The sequence below is a fragment of the Symsagittifera roscoffensis genome, chromosome 5 (assembly GCF_963678635.1).
Source record: "Symsagittifera roscoffensis chromosome 5, txSymRosc1.1, whole genome shotgun sequence".
NCBI lineage: Eukaryota > Metazoa > Xenacoelomorpha > Acoela > Convolutidae > Symsagittifera > Symsagittifera roscoffensis.
In genome coordinates this window covers 28,506,294-28,531,213 of record NC_087066.1, presented here as the reverse complement: position 1 = coordinate 28,531,213, position 24,920 = coordinate 28,506,294, and the positions used below count along the sequence as shown (strand labels likewise).

Below are 24,920 nucleotides of genomic sequence, written 5' to 3'. Positions count from 1 at the left end.
TTGTTTCCACTAAATTTTTTATTCTTAGAATAGAATTGTATATAAAATAATATTGTAAATAAGAGCAATTGTAAATAGAAATAATGAGACGGAGTAGGGTACCGGTGCTTGAAAAAAGGTCAAGTGGATCAAACACGAAATATAACTCGTCGCTGCGTGGAACGACATCAAGGGGCCCAGGCAAAACAAATAATAACTTTTCAGTTAGCATGGTCAGCACGAGAAGTGGCACCGGGAGCAATACGCGAGAAGATGCGAGGGAAGAACAGGTGGAGCCCACAATCGAAATCGACCTAGAAACACCAGACCAGAGCGTAGATGAACTGGAGAAAAAGACGACGGAGTCAACTCCAATGCCCAATGCAGAAGAACCAAACCCGAAACCCATAGAGTTCTCACCAATAGATGATGTGGAAGATGCAATAGGCAACACCGAAGAAACGGTGAAAGAAGACTCTCAAGTAAAAAAGACATCTTTTACAGAAAGGTTGGCGATGATGGTCGGAATAAAAACGAAAGAGAACGTGACTGAAGAACCAAAAGCTGAAAGAGCACGAACATTTGGGACAGTGAGCACGAAGACGACAGAAGCCAATCCGAGAGAGGAACAAACTAAAGCAGAAGCAACGGCCGAAGAAAGACCAACGGCTGACCATGAAGAGGCTACTCTTGAGCTAGGTGACTTGATGGCAAAACTGAATCAGATCGACAAAAAGCTGAAGCACAGCGAAGAGGACAGATAAGTGATAAGAAAAGAATTAAGATACAACAAACACGAGTATCTGGATAGTTATTTTAACCTGGCTAAGGCAACAGACGAGAGACTCAAGGAGATGACAGATAAGGTAGAAGCCACCAATAAAGAACGAGAAGGGAACATCAAAAAAGATTTGCAACAGTTGAAAAACCGATATGATGATGTCAACAGCCAAATAGGTAGCCTGGAAAAGAGGCTGGACACAATGAGCAAGAATCAGGCCGAAAGTTCAGGTGCAATACAGACGAAATTGGATGCAATCTTGAGAAATTCTACCTCACAAGAAAGACCGGCAGCGGATCGCACGCAAGGCACCAGAGTTGACTTTGTGGAACCACAAAGGGGCAAACGGCAATCGACACCGTTGCCCTTAACCCGGGATACGGTGAGCATAGCACCAACGGCTGATAAAACAATCATGAAAAGTGGGAATTCAAACACAACGAGTGGTCCGGGGGACTCAACAGCTAGCAGCAACGCAGGTCCGGATGCCATGACGTGGGCAAGCACTTGGGAGATGATGAACAGGACTCTAGAGGCCTTCGCCACGAGGAACACTAACTCGAGCGATAGGAGAGACGGAAAATCAAGGAAAACTTTCAAGAAGCCAAAAGAATTCAAAGACGACTCAGATGGATGCATTGACACGTGGGTGGAAGTGATGAGATTACATCTAGAACAAGATAACTTAAATGATGAAAGGCAAGCATGCACAGCCATACTCAGTAACCTGGAAGGCACGGCATTGAAATGCGTGGTTGCAAAGAAAGAAGAAGAACGCGATACCGCGGACAAGATCTTCGAGATATTGTTGAATCGATTCGGGTCAGGCATGAAGGGTCACCAAGCGATGATGCGATTTGAAAAGAGAAGGCAGAGGGACGACGAGTCAAAAGATCGGTTCCTTGATGATCTCGAGAGCTTGAGAAGAAGGAGTGACCCAGAGGAGTCGACAAACAGAAGAAACTTTAGCATTGCCTCGAAGTTCATTGATGGGATAAAAAGTGACGACTTAAGGACAATGTTAGCAACATACTACACATTGTCGAAAGACAGCGCACCAACCCCAGAAGAAATGAGACAGAAATCAAGGGAATACATGCTGATGAAACCCAAGAAATACTCATATACAGAAAACAGGAACACGCAAGGGGGAAGTCAACCCCAGAGGTCGTCATGGTACAAGCCTAGAGATGACATGGACAAGCGCAGATCATGCGCGAACTGCGGGTCGGCGGATCACCACGTGGCTGACTGCACAACATACAAACAAGGCATGAAGAGTCTAGGATATGCACCAGATGAGGAGGACATGAGCCAGATGGAGGAACACGAGTACTATAGTGGCTTAATCATCAAGATAGGCGCAAGATGCTTCTTCTGTAACCAGGAGGGGCACTTCAGAATGGATTGTCCCTTGTTCTGGGAAGCGGTCAAGGACCAGAGTCACCCCAAACATAAGTTGGCATTAGCGGCAGTGCAGAATCAGCGGAATAGACAAAACGAGTTTGAATCTAGGAACTTAGGAGCACCAAGCACGGAATTGCCGACGAAAACAGTGAAAGCTGTAACACATGTTAATGGTGCGATAGAGTCCGCGGCTGGGAAGTCGCTAGAGATAAACTATGAGAAAGCGGCGACGGAAGCAATTGCCAAAGTAAAACAGGATCTGGCTGCGAAAGAAATAGAGCAACGACTAAAGCTGGAGATCGAAAGACAGAATTTCAACGAAGCATTAACCGGATCGAACCAAACACCAGAGGCTGTACCGGGCTCAACAAAGACGGGGAATTGTAACACTGTAAAAATGGTGACGGGAAAGCCATTCGGCATATCGAAAATTGGGGCTAGAATAATGTCGATAATCACAGTGGGCGGCCACGAGGTAACCAGAAACTTGAGCGAACCGAGCGACCAGACGATAATGCACATTGACGTGTACGCAGATTACTTGAGCTGTATAAGCCCACAAACGACTTCTAGAGCCTTGAGAGCACTACTCATGAGAGGGGGCAGCAAGTCGGTACGTGTTGATAGCAGATATACTGAAGCTTATGGTCCACACGAGGTGATGCTAAATATAGATGGGATTAACATCTATACCAAGACGATGATAACATGTGACGAAGACCTAATTGGACAAATCTACGTAGGGAAAGAAGAATTGAAAGTGAGATCGATTGGACACTGCGCCATGCTTGAAGAAGATGCAATGCACATCGGGACGGAGGCAGATGTGACAGGGCACGTGCTGGATATAAGTGGCAAAAAGACTCAGTTGCGTAGGTTGCTTGACACGGGAGCAGTCTTGAGCGTCATACCAATCGAAACTTGGGAGAGGATGGGCTTTGACAAAGGCGACTTGATAGACTCGAGAATACGGCTGTCGGCTGCAAACAAAGGGGCCCTTCGGGTGCTGGGCAGGACGCCGATAATAGCCCTCAATTTGGGGGAACGTAACCTGTGGATGAGCTTTATCGTGGTAGAAAACCTAGATGAATCTGACCAATTCATTTTGGGCAGAGACTTCATCAGGAATTTCGACGTAACGATTGATCTAAATAACGCAATGTTCAGGATACGGAACCCGGATAGGAGGTACGCAATCAAACCGGTAAATTTAATAATGGCAAATGAAAACAAAGCACCGGTATTCTTGAGTAGGAGGGTGAGGCTAAAAGCTAATGAAGCGGCAATCGTAAGTTTGAGGATGAAAAATTACAATGAACTAAGTGACAACAAGCAAGTGTGCATAGTTCCGAATCCTAATAGTCAAAGTGCTGCTGTTTTAGGAAGATCATTTTCGATAACGAAGAGCGGCCTCTGCGTCAGTGTCTTGTTGAATACCCTTGATATACCGATCACGATACAGAGAGGGAGGAAACTGGGATATGCTTTACCGGTTAAAACTCGATATGAAACAATTGAGAACTCAAAACAAAATGAAGTTGTTGATTGTCCCAATCACAGGGACAAAATTTGTATCTTGAGACGATTGCAGAAAATAAAACATTCTTCAGGTCGTATTAAATCACTTAAGTCAGAAACGGATGATGGTCTTTCGAGCTGTTCGAACTTTCCAGAACGACCCACACTAGATGAAATGCAAAATGAAAAACCGGTCCTGCCGGAGATTGAACATTTGAGGGGCAAACTGAAAGATGAACAGCTCGAAGCCATCAAGGACGTACTAGAGCGGAACGAGGAAGTTTTTTCGAGGCATAAGGCGGATATCGGGTGTTGTAATTTCGTTGAGCATGAAATAGAACTTGAGGAAAACGCGGTACCACACAGGGAGGGGGCGAGGCGCATGACCCCACACAAATCGGACGCGTGTAGAAAAGAGATCGAGACGTTACTAGAGTATGACATGATAGAACCATCCAAGTCACCGTGGGCGTGTGGAGTAGTGATGGCCAAAAAGAAAGGCGACCAGTTGAGGTTTTGTTGTGACTTTCGATACCTGAACTCCGTCACGGTGAAGGATGCCTATCCCATACCTAGGATTGATGAGAGCCTCTCGAAGTTAGGTGATGCAAAATTTTTTACGACTCTTGACAAAGGCGACTTGATAGACTCGAGAATACGGCTGTCGGCTGCAAACAAAGGGGCCCTTCGGGTGCTGGGCAGGACGCCGATAATAGCCCTCAATTTGGGGGAACGTAACCTGTGGATGAGCTTTATCGTGGTAGAAAACCTAGATGAATCTGACCAATTCATTTTGGGCAGAGACTTCATCAGGAATTTCGACGTAACGATTGATCTAAATAACGCAATGTTCAGGATACGGAACCCGGATAGGAGGTACGCAATCAAACCGGTAAATTTAATAATGGCAAATGAAAACAAAGCACCGGTATTCTTGAGTAGGAGGGTGAGGCTAAAAGCTAATGAAGCGGCAATCGTAAGTTTGAGGATGAAAAATTACAATGAACTAAGTGACAACAAGCAAGTGTGCATAGTTCCGAATCCTAATAGTCAAAGTGCTGCTGTTTTAGGAAGATCATTTTCGATAACGAAGAGCGGCCTCTGCGTCAGTGTCTTGTTGAATACCCTTGATATACCGATCACGATACAGAGAGGGAGGAAACTGGGATATGCTTTACCGGTTAAAACTCGATATGAAACAATTGAGAACTCAAAACAAAATGAAGTTGTTGATTGTCCCAATCACAGGGACAAAATTTGTATCTTGAGACGATTGCAGAAAATAAAAGATTCTTCAGGTCGTATTAAATCACTTAAGTCAGAAACGGATGATGGTCTTTCGAGCTGTTCGAACTTTCCAGAACGACCCACACTAGATGAAATGCAAAATGAAAAACCGGTCCTGCCGGAGATTGAACATTTGAGGGACAAACTGAAAGATGAACAGCTCGAAGCCATCAAGGACGTACTAGAGCGGAACGAGGAAGTTTTTTCGAGGCATAAGGCGGATATCGGGTGTTGTAATTTCGTTGAGCATGAAATAGAACTTGAGGAAAACGCGGTACCACACAGGGAGGGGGCGAGGCGCATGACCCCACACAAATCGGACGCGTGTAGAAAAGAGATCGAGACGTTACTAGAGTATGACATGATAGAACCATCCAAGTCACCGTGGGCGTGTGGAGTAGTGATGGCCAAAAAGAAAGGCGACCAGTTGAGGTTTTGTTGTGACTTTCGATACCTGAACTCCGTCACGGTGAAGGATGCCTATCCCATACCTAGGATTGATGAGAGCCTCTCGAAGTTAGGTGATGCAAAATTTTTTACGACTCTTGACAAAGGCGACTTGATAGACTCGAGAATACGGCTGTCGGCTGCAAACAAAGGGGCCGTGGAAGCAGTCCTGACCTGGAAATCACCGAAGACAGAGCACCAGTTGATGAGCTTCCTGGGTTTCGCTAACTATTATAGAGAGTTCATCAAAGGCTATGCAGACAAGGTATACCCGATGCAACAATTAATGAGACACAAGGGCAAGAAGTTCACGTGGAACAACGCAGCAGAAGAGTCATTCCAGAGGATAAAGAAAGAGCTATGTGAGGCACCAGTACTGGGTATGCCGACTGAGAAAGGGATGTACGTGCTGGACACGGATGCGTCGGTAGTCGCGATTTCTGGGATTCTCCACCAAGAACAATAATGGTATGGGAAGACAGTCTTGAGACCAATAGCGTACGGGAGCAAAGTCCTGAGTGACACGGAAATGAAGTACGGAGCACCGAAAGCTAAGATGTTCGCGGTGGTTACCTTTGTCGAGAAATACAGGGCATACCTGGGCAGTGAGCCATTCAAGTTGCGAGTCGACAACAGAGCACTGAGCTGGCTGAAAACGTACTCAATGGACCAAAGTTACATTGGGAGGTGGATAGTTCGCCTAGACGGATACAACATGATAATTGAGCATAGAACGCGAGATAAACATCAGAATGCCGACAGCTTGAGTAAGAAGACGGAGTTCTATGAGAGACAAGAGCAAAGAGAAGCAGACAGACCTGAAATCAAAGATGGCTTCTCATTCATGGACAAGGAAACGTACGACAGTCTTCCACTCACGAGATGGCTGGACAAGTCAGGCAAACCGATAGAAGATCATCCTGAATTGCCTAAAGAGCCTCCAGAGAAGACCATCTTGAGGAAGAGCAAGAGGATTCCGATTGAGATTATACTCAAGTCGAAGATCGTGAAGGAGACGCTCAAGGCAAAAGGCTATGATCTTAACCAGGTGGAAGCAGGAACTGCACAGATAGATGATGACTTAATGAGGTTGCTCGAGAAACTATCAGATGATAAGCCAGTGATACAGGAGAAGGGTAAAGAGAAACCGGAATTCACTATACTTCGGAGAAAAGAGACAGTGAACGATACTGACTCATCAAGAGGAAGCGTCACTGACAGCAAAGATGTCGTGCGGTCACTAGTTGACAAAATCCCCGAAGACATTCTGGAGCAGACCAAGGTTAGGAAAAAGAAAGTGACGTTCAAGGAAGATACTGAACACCTGGGACTAGGTCAAGAGTCCGGGGAGTGTTCCAGGTTCACGGAAGAAGGAACCGGAGAAGGAAAATTGTCCGGGGAGCGTGAAGGATGGGATGAAGACTCGGATGAGAGCAGCGAAAACCAGGACAGTCTGTGCATGATACTGGCGGAAGAGAAGACAAGGCACCACGACAGGGTGTTACAGACGGATCCATCTTCAGGAACATACAACATGGACATACAGGAGATGCGAGGTGGTGAGGAACTTGAGAAAATTGCGGTCGCAAGGAAACCATTCAGGGAACTATCATGCAACTCAAACATCAGAACGAATCTGGTGCCAGAAGATGATATGAAAATCGTGAAAAGGATGATATGCGTGAAACTGAGTGATGACATCCACAACCCTGGTGAGATGAATGGACAGATCATGGCGCTAAAGGAGCATGTCAAGGCAAGATATAGGCTCTCAGACCTAATAAGAGCCCAGAAGAATGACAAAATGACAAGTAACCTCTCCAAATGGATCCAGTCGGGGGTCAAGGAGAAGGGGGAACTTGAGGAAGACAGCTACAAGATCTTGAGCCAGTTCTACAAAGAAAAGAAAGACTTACTTTATCACACAGCTGATGGAGTGGTAGCGTGCAAGAGGAGAGATGAGGAAAAGATATTACACAAACACAACCTCATCATACTACCACAATTGTACCAGACAGAGGTGCTTTTCAGATCACACGACCAGATGGGTCACCAGGGGATAGACAAAGTACAACAAAGGATACTTCACAGATTTGATTGGCCAGGAATGAGAAAAGCTTGCGAGAGATGGGTGAATGCCTGCCTGGCATGTCTCCAGGTAAAAGACCCAAGGAAGATGAAGTTTCCCCTCAAGTCCGTTGAGAGCTCGGAGTTCAATGAAGTGGTGCAGATAGACCATCAAAAAATCTGCATGACAGAGTCGGGATACAACCAGATACTGGTTATAATAGATCACTTCACAAAGTTGGCGGAAGCGGTTCCGTGCCAGACAGCCTCGGCCGAAGAGACATGTGATCATCTGATAACGCATTGGATATCGCGGTATGGTTGTCCAATGACTTTCCAGTCGGACAACGGCAAAGCTTTTGTGGGGGACTTGACAAAAGAATTGATGAAGAGATCGCACATTGCTCAAGCACACTCGACGACCTATCATCCGCAGACCAATGGGTTGGTAGAGAGACAAAACAGGACACTGGTCAACATGTTAAGGGTGTACTGCTCAAGATACATGACGGACTGGGACAAATACCTGCCACAGGTAGTAGGAGCCTACAACAGTACACAGCACTCAACTACGGGCATCAGTCCTTTCATGATGTTGACGGGCAGGGAGAGAGCAATGCCTCTGACATTCTTTTACCCGGAATACGAGGGGAAAAGGACTTCGCCTCAGGCATATGTGAAAGAAGCGATCAAAAGACAACAGGAGTTGAACGAGCTATGCAGGAGGAACACGGCGCAAGCGCGAATGAGGCAACGCAGGAAATACGACGAAAAAATATTAAGAGCAAAGCCATATGAAGTGGGCCAATACGTGTGGGTCTTCCAAAATGTAATACCGCCCAAGGGAACAAAGAAACTACTCAAGAAGTGGAGGGGACCATTCATGATAACGGAGGTTCATCAACAAGGACGGTTCTATCGCTTGAGTACTGGGCGAGCGGCACATTATGAAAATCTGAAGCCTCACGTCCCGTCTCCAGAGGATTGGTGCATACCGAAGGACATGGAGGGTCTTGAGTACCTGGTGGTAGAGCCAGCGTGTGAAGTGAATGAGAAAGGTACTCGAGAGAAAAATGATGGTAATGAGAACTTGAGTTTGGACGACAATGAAAAGATAGGAGTGGGGTCTGATGCAGGATCATTTGTAGAAGAAGACTGGGACGACCCGGAGCAAGACGAGGTGCCGAAGTGGATGGAGCCGGATCGACCAACACCACCGGAAACCAGGACTGGCAATCGTAAACGCACCGGCATGAGGTACAACAGGTACGGGGATGACTTCTTGATCGATAGGATACAGCCAGACAATTTGGGCGAGGAATTACTGAAGGCAGGCGAACTGGAAGCCGGAGAGGAATGGCAGGTCATTGACGATGGTGGTCATTATCCGCAGGATGATTACTCGACGCCAGAAGTAGAAACGGATCTCGAACAGAGTGAGATAGAGAGGAGGGAGAACACGAACTTGAGGATTCTAGAGTGGATGCGTGATGTCAAAGACGAGAGCCGCGAAGGACAAAGCATTCAGCAAGTCGATGTATCAGCAGCAAATTACATGAAGACAGAGGACCCTCTTTTCGGATGGACGGCAACAGACAGGCCACTGGACATTCCTTAGGACAATTCAGACCCGACAACATCGACGGGGACGTCGATAAATATTTTTGTCCGGGGAGTGGGGGTAGGACTTACCCACACCGAAAATTTGATGATAAAGAAGCTCAAGGAAGTGAGAGAAACGAGCGAATTGGAACTGGAGGAAGAAGAGCCAGAGCCTACTATAGGTCGGAATTTCAAAACGAAATTCGAAATACCCAATGAATACTCGGAGAACATCATGATAACGAATAGCGACTTCATCCTGTCAAACAGGACCAGCGCGATCTGCATCACGGCGGACATGAGTTTCAAATCAAGATTGGAAGCTGACTTCAAAAGAGAGTACCAGAATGTAGAGTTTCTGTTCAGACAGAGACCAGGACTGGGAGGGATGGCAGCGCTTCCACCGTCAGTGGCACAAGTCCCGGGCAAATATCTGTGCTTCCTAGTAACGAGGGTCAATGACAGGAACACAATTGATCCCAAACACGTGATATTGGCACTAACAAGATTACGAGACTTCATGATTGAAAGAGGGATAACAGAGGTCTCAATGCCGGTGTATGACCCAAACAGGGGCAAACTGAGCCCAAGGGAATTGTACGCTATCCTACATGTGGATTTGCAGAAACTGAGATAATGGTGTATCTTCATAAGAAGTACTACTTGAGCATCGCCTGAGTCGGGTACATGGGGGTATCGAGTCGGGTGTGAGGGAGGAGTCTTGAGTTAGGTACTGGGGTGCGGCGCAGGTAAAGGGATCTTAAGATATGATTGGCATGACAATTGAATTTTAAAAAAGAGTTAACGGTGCTACAACATAAAATGAATCTGCATGCTTTTAAGGAAATTCCAATTGAATTGTTTTAAGTGATATGAGAATGATAAGATTTTAACCATACTGGTGAAAAGGGGGGCCTCTAGGTTAGGAATATGACATGTGAGGTTTTAATATGCTTTCTGTTTTCAGATCAAGTTTGAAAAACAAAGTTGAAAATCCAACTATACTCGAAGCGAGAAACAGAAAGGGAAATCTTGATTGAACTCGCGATAATCCGCACCTACAGCAAGTATTTGCAAGGGAACATTTCTAGAGAATTCTTGAGTTGGGTAATACTTAAGTCGGTTGGGTAATTCTTGAGCTGGTTAACACATACCTATATACATCCCGAAGTCACGAAGAATGGCAGACCGATTCTGGAAATCCATGCCCGCGGCCCTGAAGAAGCCCACTCTTGATGAGCTGTACAGACGCCTGAGGGACTTGGACTACACCCAAATAGACGAGAGAATGGCGGTGATGCTGAATGCCATCCTCCAGTTAGAGGACCAGGGTGAGTGCAGGGAGTCTGCAACGGAGGCTGTCTTGATGATCGGGTACACCACCGAGGGTATATCAAACCAAGAACAGACCAGATGGTTGTCTTGGAACGTGGATGGAGGAGTAAGGGGCTTTGACTTGGCAAGGAATCCTGGCCTGAGTAACAACACTGAATATGGCGCAGGGGAGTTCCCACTACCGACTAGGCCAACAGCAAGATCTACAAGCCAGGGCTCGAGTAGGGTGCCGTCGATGACGCGAGCGCAACAGACGACCGAGGCATATCCGGATCTGGGTGTTCTAAAGAAAGAGCTCGAGAAGGCGCAGAAGGAAAGGAACAAGGCGAACCTCGATCGGGATCAGGCGAAGCTGGATCGGGAGAAGATTCAGCTGGAGAGAGACCAGGCAGTCAACGAGCGAGATCAGACTCTGAGGTTACTTGAGGTGCTAAAAGTTGAACATCAGCAGGAACTAAGGGTACGGGAGAGCGCCGCGAATCGTGATCAACTGAAGTCGGAGTTGGAGAGAATAGAACAGCGACAACGTGAGCTTGACGCACAGAAGGGAGCCAGGCCAAAGGAGCGAGTGGTGACCAGCTCGAGGCCAGAGTCGCGCATGGAGGTGGATGAAGCTCCCAGGGCAAGAGGACGGTTCAACCTTGACCGCGAGGCCAGAGAACACATGAGTGAAGGGTTGGAAGTCTGGATACCGAATGACGCGACGCCTTCCTTGCGTGGCCTAGAGACACAACCTGTACGTCCACTAATGGATGTGGTGCTGCCGGGATATACCCCAACCTCGACCTCGAGCGACAGTCAGGTGAGTGGCGGCTCATCGCGCCTGAAAGAGCTAGGCGAGAAATTACAACAGAAAAACCGTGAAAGATCGGCAAGACCGGAGCTTCCCCCAACTTGGAGGGAACAGCCGGTCAGGAGCGTCGTGATCTCGAGTTATAAGAAAAATACAGAGGGAAGGTACCACAGGCACAATCGATTGGATTGGAGTGCGGAACAGGGAGCCAGGAGGGACTGCTTCCATGATGCAGCCTGGGTGGAGTATCTCGCGCCACCTCGTGTGCCAGAGGGTGCAGTTCACCTAATCATAGGGGACAGCCTGGTGCGGGTGTTGACCCGGATCCAGTCGCATTGGCAGACAGGAATCTTGAGTTTCGCTGGAGCTGCCACGCCACAGATGTTGGCAACCCTGGACATGCTGAGGTAAATTGCTGGCAACCCGGGACAAACGATGTGTCAAGGGTAGAAGCGAGGAAAATAATGAGGCTGTACGACAAGATGAGCTGCCTTCTTGAGGAGCTGAGGATCCAGATGGACCCCATCCTGCTGACAGTATGTACGGTCCCCTACAACATGATGTTTGATCAGCACGCCTTGGAAATGAACGAGAGGGTGCGGAACCTAAACAAGGTGATCCGAGATATCCATCGCAAGAGTGTGCTCCCTGTCAGACTGTTGGACGTGGCAGAGCGCATGGAGAAAGAGGGATTCCCTGAAGACACCTCCAATGATGGAATCCATTTCGATAGACCACGGGGAGCAGAGTGGCTAAACGACGTCTTCCAGGAACACATAAACACGCTAGAGTCGGATCTGCTAGAGACAGCCCAATTTACCTTAGGACCACCTCCGAACCCACCATTCCTTGCCTCAAGGGCCTTGTCTGGTCGCTTGGGAACGAGAGTTGACGCTAGAGACGGTTCGAGGAGCATCCAGACCCGATTGCAGAGTGCCACGCCAATGGAATCTGAGGAGGTGATGTCATCAACACCTCCAGGCTCGGCGATGTCCTCAGTGGTAGTAGCAGAGAGCAAGCGGGAAAAGAGGTCTATGGAGACCGCTCGCTTGAGATATCCTGAGAAGGTGAAAGAACTGGACCTGGAGAGTTTGGAATGCAGGCGAGAATTAGCGGAAACCCTGGGGATTGAACGAGTGTCGCACGAGGATTTGAATAGACGTCATTGCGTGGACTAGTTGAAAGCTCATGAGGCGCACTTCTCGAGAACGAAATTGAGGGAGACAACAGACCTGACTGGAATTCCCACAAAAGCGATCATGGGACCCATTAACTACCGACCTCTCAAGCTGCTGGGGAGTCCTGGACTTATAACAGAACCTCCCAAGCACCGAACGAGCATCGCCAGGATCAGGTTGGCGACCCCGGCACAGTTGAAAGTGGTGGACAAGCTACTCAATCCAGGATCGATGGAATTGCCGGATGCCGCTTACGAAGGCTCGAAATTGGCGGAAGATCCCAGGTACGGGAAGCCCTGTGGCAGCACCCAGCTGGCCAAAACCCTGGCAGTTTATGATAGAGCAGATCCAGCTGCTGCGAGAGTAGTCATTGTGGCGGGGTCGGACTTCGAAGGTACGTCTCCCAAGTTGTTCTGGCCGGAGACTCTGATATACTCTTTGCCAGGAGCTGAATTAAACCAGATGTTAACTCTGGTGGTGGCAATAAACTCAGAGATGCCCTGTGAACCTGAGCTGCTATTTTTTCAGGAATGAATGATCACCTGCACGCGGTGGGACTTCTTGAGCAACTGAAGGGCGATGAAAATCCGCCATCGAGGAAGATATGGGAAGCCATTCAGGTGTTGTTTGCGGCGATGAATGAAGTACAAGAGAATGTTGTCTCGAGATTTGGGTCCAAGACGAAGGTGGTGTTTACCACATCCCCTGGATACGCGAATATGCCACCTGCCCTACAATTCGTGTACGCGGTCTTGATCCTGATAGCAGAAGGGAATGAATGGCGGATTCTAATGGCAGCCCCCAATCGGGAGTTGGAGCCATCGAACCTGAGGCTTCGCAAGTCAGAATTGGCGGCGGCATGGGCGGACATATCTCATGCACTGAGGGGCTTTTATGGACTAGCCGACATCCTTATCGTATTAGATGAGGTGCTCTTGCTAGAGATATCGAACTTTGCCAGGCAACTCAAGTTCAGCCCAGTCATCAGAGACGATCACCCGGCGATAAGCCAATTGACGGCCAGGTTGTGGTTTCGGAGTATGGACGTGAAGATCACAAACTCCACCAGCAAGTCTAGAGGTCCCAGTAACGAGAGAAGAAATGTGGCCGAGACGGAGAAGCAATTAGAATCGATGAAATATTGATTGACTCAAGAGAATGGCTGGTGGCCATTCTTGACACCAAGGCTGGAGAACGCCACGAACAAGACGAGGGAGGAAGCACCACCCCTCGTGAAACAAGTCTGGAGTTTTCTGGAGAAACAACTGGAGCTGGCCGAAACAAGAGACATGACGGTGGCTAGATTTGTCTCGGCCGCCAATGAAGTGACGATTGGAGGGTTCTGGAGAGAGCACGCCAAGGGTGAATTGAGGACTAGGAGGGATTATGAGGTTCTCAAGTTCTTGAGTCCTTGCTGGGAGAAGGAATTCATGGCAGGAATGTTCGGCACCACGGCGACTATCTTTGGAGCCTTCGTGCAGGAGATACTGGGCATGCCCATCAGTCTGCTCTTGGCTTTGTATTTGGCTTACCCCAGATACTTGTTCAACATGGGCCCAGCATACATGTTTAGTCGAGGAGTGGAGACACTTCGAGTCGATGGGTACCTGGCACTATTACTCTTAACCCATGGGGAATTGGTGTCGTTTCATCGATTAATGGAATATGGAGAGCCTCTGTCTATGGGGAGAGTCCACTCGAGCATTGAAACCAGCTCCTACAAGTGTGCCGCAGGGTTGAAGACGTTGTTAGTGCAATACCTCATGATGCAGAATCGGCACATGACGGGTGAAGATGAGAATCCAACCTCGAGAGAAGAATGGAAGAAGACGAATAGAGGGATGCCTCTGCTGACGGACCTTTGCCTGGCAATGAGGTCGGACCCAATGGGGATAATCCGGGGCCTAGAGGAGGTGGTGACCTGCATTTATGGTCCAGCAGTGACGTACGCGTTCCCAGACCCCCTGGTGACAACGTATCGTCACTCTGTAACGCACTTGAGTCTTATCAGTATACTGGATGGGACGGCGTTAAATTGGTGTCAGCAGGAGGTGCTCAGAGGGCGAATGAGCAACACGGTACTCTTTGGAAAGGTGAAAGATGCCGAGCTAACAGTGTGCAACTTCAGGGGGCAAACGCAATGTAGAATGGGAGGCAAGCGAGAGGGTCCCATCGAAATGTATCCCAAACTCTGGAACTTAAACCCATTGACAGCAGACGGACGAGAAATCTTGAGAATTCCTGCCTGGAAGGAGTGCTTCGCACTGGTGAAGAGGGAGCTGGAGACCATAATGGAGAAAGAAATCCTCCCAGCCACCATGCCTGAGTTCCCAATAGTCAGGAGGATGACCTTAGGAATGAACAGTCCCTTGGTAGTTCCCTCCATAATGGCGAGGATGACGACGGAGGAAATGCAGAAGGATTTCACTGATGGCTGGGACCCCCTGTTCATCGGCTACACGGCGGCGGTCTACTTCCATACTAGCGAGGCGAAGGTAAATTCGTGGACGACGCGAGCGAAAAAGATGAGAGGTTCGCAGCCCCCCGGATATGAGGTGCGAAAGGTCTTGAGAGTTCTTGAGCAGGAAGGACTTGAGAACATGCTACCCATATGGGATGATGGCAGGATGATCGTGATGGAGGGGCACGTCGCATTGGTGGACGACATGAAATTTGCAACGAGAAAATACAGGGCACCCTATGGCTTAGAACAGGTGGAGGTGAGACAGGAGGGAAAAGAACTAGATGCAGCAGGTCAACTGCACGTAGCCCTGACGGAGTACAAGAAATTGGACCCTACGACACCATCACCACTGTCAGTGGGACGCCTGGAGACAAGAGGAGCGGACCCGTCGAGGACCGATTTAAGAAAATTCTTGAGAGAAGGAGACATGAATCAGAAGAAGAGAGTATGGATGAAACTCTCAGTGAAGCCGGTGAAGACATGGAGGTGGGGAATACGCCTGAACCAGGGCCATCAGGGGAAGAGCTCACCACTCAAGAGCTGCTGAAAGACTTGAGCGAGGAGAATTGGGCAGATACTACCACCCCACCTCTGAATCCGTCCCCCCGGAAGAATCTGGAATTGCCATTGGCAAATGAGACCTTCAATATGGGGATGATACTCTTGAGCTCGGAGGAAAGGGAGAGGAATACTTTCGAAGGGAACAGGGACATATTCCTGGGGTCTCTGAAGAACGATGCTTGGCAGGAGTTCTTGGAAGAATTCAATCAAGAAGTGGGCAGCGAGACGACGATGGACAAGTTCAAGGAGGAACTGTGGGACACAGTCGTAAGATTTGGAGAACCGCTTCTGATAGGAACGGGCCTGGATGAGAAGGCGAGAAAAGAGCTGCTGAGCAAACTGGTAGAGCTGAGAAATTCACGATCGAAGACTAGAGAAGAAAAATGTGGGGAAAGCTCTACTCTGAAACAAAAAACTGTAGATAAAAGAGTTGATGATATAAAAAGGGATAAGGTTGGGACTAGTAATATAATTAAAAGTACTAATATCCTTAAGGCTCGAGCAGGGGGGAGGCAAGAGTTGGAAGGATTGGATAGGGAGGTCGAATCAGTGATGATAGCTACAACACCCTCAAGCAGAAATGTGAAGACTCGCAAGAGGAAGAGAGAAGTAGAAGGATTGGGTAGTCCTTCAGTGGATGCTGTTTCGGAAGGAAACTTGAGAGAGACGGCGCCCATGGTTTTGGCTCGATGCAAGACGGCGGCATACAAGAACAGCTCGGAGCTCAGAAGACCACTTGAAGTAGAAAGGGAAATAGAGACTTCCACCAGTTCGACATCGGAGGAAGACTTCAAGCCTCAGAAGATAAACGTAAAGAGAGGTTCAACGAACGGACAGACATGGGAAGTAGATATCGGCAAAGAATGGATCTCAAAGGCACATCAGGACATGGGCAAGCAAGTGACGAGTGATCCATTGGAGAAGAACAAGACGAGGAACACCTCCCGGACGTGGTGGGTGGCCCTTGAAACATTGAAAGAAATGGAGGACTGCTGGAAGAAGTTGGACAGTGGAGTAGCTCGCAAGCGACGCAATTGGGCCACCCAGCAAAAGGCCGAGGTTAATAAAATAGAAATGGCAAATCATCTGAAGAGGTCCTGGCAGAGTTTGTTGAAGGATCATTTTGAAGAAGCAATGAGGACACCCTCATCAGCACCACCATTAATGGCGAATCCCTTCGTTAGAACTGCAGGACAATTAATGTTCACCTGGAGTCTGGTGGGAATAGAGTTGGAAACACTGACCTCGTATGACAGGCTGAAGTTGGGAAGCAAGAAGCTAGATGTGTATCAGGCACTGATGCAACACGTAGCCAGGGACAATTCAGCTTGAGCCTGGCTAGAAGAAAGGATGCCACGTGTTTCTTGAGATGGATAATGTCGATGATGTCTGATAGCACCATCCTGGCATGCCAACAGAGAGCAAGCGGAAGTAAAACCATGGAAAAAAGAGTCTCAACGATCATCTTGAACGTATATCAGAGTACAGGAATAGAAAAGGAAGATGGTTCCAGACAATCCCTAGAGAACCACAGAAAGCTAGACGAGGTGCGGAGATTTTATAATAAGAAGTTCGAAGAAGAACATGATGTTCACCGTAACCTGGCCTCGTCAGAGCAGTACTCGAGACTCAGCGAGAAGGGGGGATACCAATATGTGTCGGGAGTAATGGGAATAGCCTACAACCCCTTCTTAGACTCGGAAACTGGAGGTGCCCACAGAAACCATGAGGTAGCGGAGCTACTGAAGTTTTGGACAGAAAGAATAATGGAAATAGACACGGTGGAAAAAGAGGGGCCGAGCATGGGCCTGATTCTTGAGAAAACACCAGAGGTGGTAAGCATACCGCGCTCGAACAAGAGAGTTGAAGTGAACATGGGCGATGGAAATGGCTTGTTAACCACGAACTTGGGAGTAGTATGGAAGCTACTAAGACCCTCCTGGTGTCCACATCCCCACGCGAGTCTGATCGAGGAAACCACCGAGCGAGTGAGGCTAGCACCAACGGAAGATGAAGATCTGGCAAAGTTGAGTGTGCTGCATAAGCTAATCTTACCTCAGATGCAAGAGCCAAGCGAAAAGACGAACAATCCCGGGTCAGCGAAGAAATTGGAGCCGGGTAGCTGTCTGGATTCGACGTGTGGAAACGGAGAGCACACCTGCGATGGACGGTCATGCGTCAGAATACTGTCCTTTCAAAAAGAAGACCTGGTCACTTGGTTCGAAGACATCACGGAAAGGGAGAGAAGTGAAGTGCAAATAGTAGCGGAGTGTTACGCGAGAACCACGGTGAATATAGCGACAGCTCTCGGATTCTTCTCGAGAATGTGTAGTTTGCAGTCATTGGAAAGACTAGAGTCTGAACACCATTGGGTGACGGCGTTGAGCGTAGAATCATGGCCTGGGGTATTGCAGGTGACTCAAAAACACATCCGGAGCTGGAAAGTTGGTCTTGAGGCAGAAATGGGGTTTCCCATGAGCGAAGCTTATGGCCTGCCATTGAACGCAAAATCCCTGATAGGGTCAATGATGGCCAACTTGTGCGGAAGTCACTACCCACTGCACATGGCGATGGTGGAAGCATCCAGCCAGAGAGTACTGGTGGACAAGGCCTTCTCAGTGCCCAAGTGCGTGAGGTTGGCTAGGATATCGCATCACTCGCACAAGTTGTTGAGAAAAATCAGAGGGACAGTACCAAAAGAATTGAGAGATGACTTGAGTGAAATCTGGGGAGAAGAACTTTTGAAGTTGGAGAGAGAGAACACAAGCGATCACGAGAGACAAAACGTGATCGGAAAACCTGTGGGAAGTACTCCAAACCTGGAAGATAACGACACGATGCATGAGAAAATGATGGAGCTTGAGCCTCTCTTGGAAGCCTCGGGGGAGCGTAACCTCAGGAGCATTGAGATCACCCATGGAGAATGCCCATGCCACTGTTTGGCGCAAACGGTGTGGTATCCAGATCACAAGAACCTTTGCCTGGTATGGGATATGGAAGAAATCCGGTCGATCGGACTACCGGATCACCGACAGAAGGTGACGATCTTGGTAGTGAGTACGATGTTGGCTCTGAGATGGATAGAAGAGAATATAACGAAGTATCGGGAAGCGGGGACGCCAACGGCTGAGTCAATATACGCGATAGACTACAGTAGGAGACTCGAGTTGTTTGAGACTGCGTGCAAGGTATTCGCCATACCAACGGAAGTCAGACATGTCTGGAGCCGTTTGAGGTACTTCCCATGGTTTCGGGCGACGCTGACGTCCTGGTTGTACATGACAACGAAAGATCACATGAGAAAACATCAAAAGGAGTATCGACAGTTCCAGGCCGAGATTGGGCCGGAAGTTTTCAAGAGACCCCTGTTAACCCATCGTAATGCAATCACGACAGGATGGAAGAGAGTGGGTAAAATGTCTAGAGACAATACCAAAGCGAGGGAATCGATACTAGAGGAGGACCTGGCGAAGAACGTGAGCTTGAGCCTGCACAATTCCTTTTGTTTGAACCGGGAATCTAGGGTGAAGGCACTACCCAACCAAGCAAAGAGGTTGCAAGAGCAAAGAGAATGGATGCGATCCTAAGAGCAGCTGAAGGCTTGGGAGGAGATTGTGATTAGCTCCGATGATGAAGAGGAACTGTTGAGACAGTTTGCCGTATCTAGTACTTCAGGGTGCAGTACCTCCAAGGCGAAGAGTGCGAGATGAGCAGGTGGCTCGAATGGATCTTGAGTCTTGAGAGGGAAAGGGGGCTTGAGCGTGGATCCGGGTGAAACCTGGGTTCACGAAAAAGAAATTTTAACAAAACAAGATATTGTTATTAATATGCTATATCTATTATATAAACGAAAATGCTGCATGACAATTTCCTAATTGAATGGGACAAAAGAAATTTTAAATTGGCTTGAAAAGCGAGAATTCAAGGGTGCAGGTGTGTGCAGATTTTGATTGCTGTTTAGCGATAGTGTGAAAATTTTACATGGCTGTGAATTTTGGGGTGTAGATAAGCTTAAGTCTGCTGCAAACTTCTGTAAATGACCACTGGCACTGTATCTTGAGTAACACTCGGTTTTCTGGGACTTACTGGCAGAAGACAGCACGCGATGAGGACATCGATCTCGAGTCCGGGGAGTATGTGCCAGTCGGTCATATTTGGAAGTTTGACCTTGAGAGAAGCAAAAAGCACTTAATTTTGGAGTGAAATTAAATTTTTCAAAATTTCGAATGGAACCTGTCATGCACGATTTTCTCGCGATAACTGAAAATCAAAAAAGAGAAGTCAGAACGATCGAGTGACAATCGCGGGAAAGTTGCTAGAAAAATCAGTGGGAAATTGCTATTCGCAATTTCAGTAGCAATAATAATCGAGAGTAGAGCTGTCCCATCTAAAACAGAGACGAGCGCATTCCCACGAACTGGATTGTTGTGATTGGAGTATTATTCTAAACTGGACTAGAGTGAACCTTCGGTGGAAAGGTGGACAGCTAGAGTGTCCCAATGGTTCACGAGAACTTACATTCTAGAGTAAAAACTTGTTCTTGTTATTAAAACTGACTAACATTAAACTCATTTTAGTTACTTTATTGATTCTTGAGTTGCTCACCGACTTATTTACTTCCTGGTTCTTGAGCGTGCTACAATGTGAGTACTAATTTAAATTTCTAGAGTGTGTTTTATAATTGTTATGTTGAGGTAAGGCGAGTTTTAGGTTGATCCATCTGAAATGGATCAAAGTTCCACTGTCTAATAAAAAGTAACTTAACGGATTGTTCCAACCCGGTTTTTAACGGCGTTCATGTATTTTGGGTATCTAGAGACCTAAGTATGGGGACGTTTCTAATTCTAGAGTGGGGGGATATTTTAGTAGTAGCCTTTAAGCTGTAACGAGTCGTAGTCTCATGTCACAAGCGAACCGAATTGGCTCCGACTGATTTGAGGTACAAAAACACAAGAGATAGTGTCCCTGACTCTTGAGCCAATGGTTATAGGGCCTATTTTTCTTAAGCCTCATGTGTGACTGCAGTAGACGAATGTTACAGAATCGTATTTTGTTAACTTTCCTCCGGAGCGCACAAAACGTTGAAAACCTCTGAATAGTTTTTAGTTCAAAGTTTTTCATGCTCGAAAATAGTTTTTGAATTTTCATTAAACGCCGTCGAATGTGTTTCTGGACGTGTTTTCCGCAAATAGAACATCATTCCAGACAGCATTTTGAAGTTTTTAGTTGTGGTTTCATCGAAAAAAATTTTCGTTTTCTTTGGATGTAGTGGCTCTCCTTTCCTATCTGCTAACTTGTGGTGTTAAAAGTTACCGCTTCATAAGCCTTTCTTTTTCTCACTCAAATTCATTACGATATTGATCACAACGACAGAGTTTTGTGGTTTTATTTCGTCTCTTGTTTGCAATAGGCAAAGAAATTCGTTGTACAGCCCTATATTTTGAAGGAAGAAAGAACTTGTCTGGTTGGACTTAATGTTATCACAAAGACAATTTAGTGGGTTTTTGTTAAATTATCGTCAATCAAAACTTGACAGTAAGCTTATTAAATAGATGGGATAAACTTATTAAATAGATGGGATGCGTAACAACCAGCGACACAATGGAGTGGCCGATTATTATTTTGTTAACAGCAGCTTAGAACCAGGACACTGACACAATCAATATCAGAACAGGACTGCTCCAGCAATGCCAAAAATCTGGAGGTGTGGATCATGCTCGAGACCGATAGGCAACGAGTACAGTATCCGATGTTGTGATTGTGGAAACTGGTTTCACAGAATTTGCGCGAAAATGACTATAAAAGAAATCAAGAAATGGTCTAACAGTAAATGGCACTGTGGATGCGACAACCCAGTGGATGCAACAACGAGTGAAGTTCTTGATGGGACAGGGAATCAGCCAGATGTGGAACGATGTGGAGAAGATATTGTGGACTCCCGCTGTCAATTACTCGTCAACCCGAGTGGCGGCGAAAGCGGAAGATCGGACCTCTCACAGGCGATGGCGGAGATGCAGATATCCGACGAGCCACCAAATATGGATGACGAACATGACCGTTTCGCGACGATTGCACCACCAACTCAGAAGCTGGCAGCAGACACATGTGAGGAACTCCCTTCATTTGTAGAAAACAGTGCAGCGATTGAAGGTCAATGGGGTAAAATATCAACAAGTACTTTTGCGAGCAAGGTCAACGAGTACTACGATATTGCCATACACTGGAAGAGAAATGCCTTCGATATTCCACATGGAAATGCCGTCAAAGTTCTCATTGAGGAACTCACAAAACTGCTTGACATGTTCAATGAAAAAAATTCGTTGCAAGGTTTTTCAATAAAAGCTTTCCATTTGCTGATAGCTTTCGTCTTGCAGAAACCTTCCAAAGAATCTAAAGCGAAAGATCATTTGAAGTATCAAGAGAAGCGTTTAGCATGGTGGAGAGACGGTGACATTGATTTGTTGTACAAAGAGTGCCGCGCAATACAAGGCGAGTTATCAAAAACCTTTAGAAAGAGTGACAACAAAATGAAAAGTTTCTGCAATTTGGTTCTCCAAGGGAGACTGAGCGCTACCGTGAAAGTCTTATCACAAACGGATGCTACTGGAGTGCTACCTCCCACAGAGCACGTGAGAGCAAAGATGGCATTGTTACATCCGATTGGTCAAGATGTAAACTGGGAAGAATTGCTACAAGGTATTCCTCCCGAAGTCCATCCCGTGATCTTTGAGAATCTAGGTGCGAAGAGGATCTACTCAGCGGCTCTTCGGACTCATGGATCCTCAGGTCCATCAGGTTTAGATGCGAACAATATGAAGAAACTCTTCTCTTCCAAGAAGCACAATAGAGCCTCACAAAGTCTTTGTGAGTCCTTAGCCGCTCTAGGAAGGAGAATATGCACCGAATTTGTTGACCCAAAGTCACTAGAATCATATATAGCATGCAGAGCAATTGCACTGAATAAAAATGATGGTAAAGGCGGCATAAGGCCAATAGGCATTGGAGAGATAATCAGAAGAGTTCTCGGGAAAGCGATAGCTCAAATTTTTGTGCCGATGTTTGCCATGCAGCAGGATCACAGCAAACCTGCGCAGGTCAAGAAGGTGGCGTTGAAGCAGCAATTCATGCAGCCAGGGAAATATTCCAGATGGAGTCCACAGAAGCCGTTCTATTGATTGATGCTGAGAATGCTTTTAACAGACTGAATCGTCAAACCGCCCTTCTTAACATAAGGCATATATGCCCAAAAATCAGCACTTATCTTATCAATACTTATCGGTTGCCAGCCAGACTCATTCTAGGCGAAGGAGTAGAAATTTTATCACAGGAAGGCACCACTCAAGGAGATATTTTAGCGATGGCATTTTATGCGCTGAGCTTGAAAAAACTCCTTGTCAGTCTGAACAAAATTGGGTGTCATCAAGAGTGGTTCGCTGACGACGCCGGAGGCCTTAAGAAGCTAGTTCAACTCCGTGAGTGGTTTGATCTTTTGACCAGTATCGGCCCCAAGCTTGGGTATTTTCCGAAACCGTCAAAATGCTGGTTAGTAATAAAAAGCGAGGGTCTCCGAGAGCAAGCCAAGCAGGTCTTTGAGAACACGAATATCAACATCACAAGCGAAGGACGTCCATACTTGGGAGCGGCAATTGGCAGCCAGAACTTCACAAACGACTATCTACGAGACAAAGTTGAAAAATGGTCGAATGAGTTGTCTTCGCTGGAAGCAGCGGCCAAAACGGAGCCCCATCTTGCCTATATTGCTCTCGTCAAGGTGATCCAGAGTCGGTGGAATTTTATAATGAGGACTGTTCCTGGTTCTGAACTGCACATGCAGCCACTTGAAGTCAGGAACGTTATTTCTCTTTTAGTCGACAGAACTCTCAGTGATCTAGAACGGGACATCATAGCATTGCCATGCTCAGCTGGTGGTTTAGGTCTGATAAATCCAACAGAATGTGCGTCTCGTTTCTATGAAAACTCTGTCAAGCTGACAAACAAACTGAAAAACGCAATTATTGCTAAACAAGATCTTATTGACTACACAAATAGAACTGGACGAGCAGAAATTTCAGGATCGAACCGTAAACATGCTAAAGAAGCCCTCGAAATTGTGTATTCCCGAAGTGAGAATGAAATGAAGCGCACGCTAGACCTGCTACAGCTAAAAGGAACATCCGCATGGCTGACTTGTCTGCCATCTAGGGAGCAGAATTTTTACATGAACAGAAACGAGTTCCGGGATGCGCTTTGTCTCCGATATGGATGGCACCTGAAAGGAATGGCTCAAACTTGTGAGTGTGGCGCAGCAAATGATATCGACCATGCCTTGATTTGTAAGTTGGGTGGTTTCGTCATAATGCGTCACAACGCTGTCCGCGACGTCGAAGCCGACTTTTTACGTAACGTGTGCAAGGATGTGAGCGTTGAGCCCGGTCTGATCCAATTGACGGGAAATGAAGAACTTGCAAGTGGAAGCAACCTGGAAGACAATGCAAGACTGGATATTTCTTGTCGAGGTTTTTGGGCGCCGCTGCAGAAAATATTTCTTGACGTCCGTTTCACACATCCGAACGCTCCAAGTAATAGGAACCGAAAACTGAAGCCACTCCTAAAGACTCATGAGAATCGAAAAAAAGTCGAATACAACGACCGCGTTCTGCAGGCAGAGCATGCCTCTTTTACCCCCTTGATTTTTGCGACCAACGGCGCCATGGGTGAGGAGGCAGAGCGATATCATGCTATACTGGCGGAAAAAAATGAGTGAGAAGCTTAACTGTAGGTATGCGGTCACTATTAACTATATCCGGAAGAAGCTCTCCCTCACCATCCTGAAAACTGCCTTGATAGCCTTGAGAGGACACCGGAAGAAACAGCAATACACGTCCTCTAGTACCCGAGACACCGACATGAACATTTTGTGCCACAATCAATAAACATTCCTCATCGAATATCATTGCCATGCTCAGCTGGTGGTTTAGGTCTGATAAATCCAACAGAATGTGCGTCTCATTTCTATGAAAACTCTGTCAAGCTGACAAACAAACTGAAAAACGCAATTATTGCTAAACAAGATCTTATTGACTACACAAATAGAACTGGACGAGCAGAAATTTCAGGATCGAACCGTAAACATGCTAAAGAAGCCCTCGAAATTGTGTATTCCCGAATTGAGAATGAAATGAAGCGCACGCTAGACCTGCTACAGCTAAAAGGAACATCCGCATGGCTGACTTGTCTGCCATCTAGGGAGCAGAATTTTTACATGAACAGAAACGAGTTCCGGGATGCGCTATGTCTCCGATATGGATGGCACCTGAAAGGAATGGCTCAAACTTGTGAGTGTGGCGCAGCAAATGATATCGACCATGCCTTGATTTGTAAGTTGGGTGGTTTCGTCATAATGCGTCACAACGCTGTCCGCGACGTCGAAGCCGACTTTTTACGTAACGTGTGCAAGGATGTGAGCGTTGAGCCCGGTCTGATCCAATTGACGGGAAATGA

At 47.0% G+C, this 24,920-nt stretch overlaps 2 protein-coding genes across 2 annotated transcripts in view; one reads left to right on the top strand and one right to left on the bottom strand.

Annotated features, from left to right (window-relative positions):
* LOC134846684 (tyrosine-protein kinase SRK2-like) overlaps window positions 1–24,920 on the bottom strand; it is a 31,164-nt gene that overhangs the window by 4,142 nt on the left and 2,102 nt on the right. The gene's annotated exons all lie outside the window — the stretch shown is intronic.
* LOC134845501 (PAT complex subunit Asterix-like) overlaps window positions 20,976–24,920 on the top strand; it is a 161,310-nt gene continuing 157,365 nt past the window's right edge. The window contains exon 1 of the mRNA XM_063862408.1: window positions 20,976–20,995. The gene's annotated coding sequence lies outside the window, so the exon portion shown is untranslated. The remainder of the gene's footprint in view (window positions 20,996–24,920) is intronic.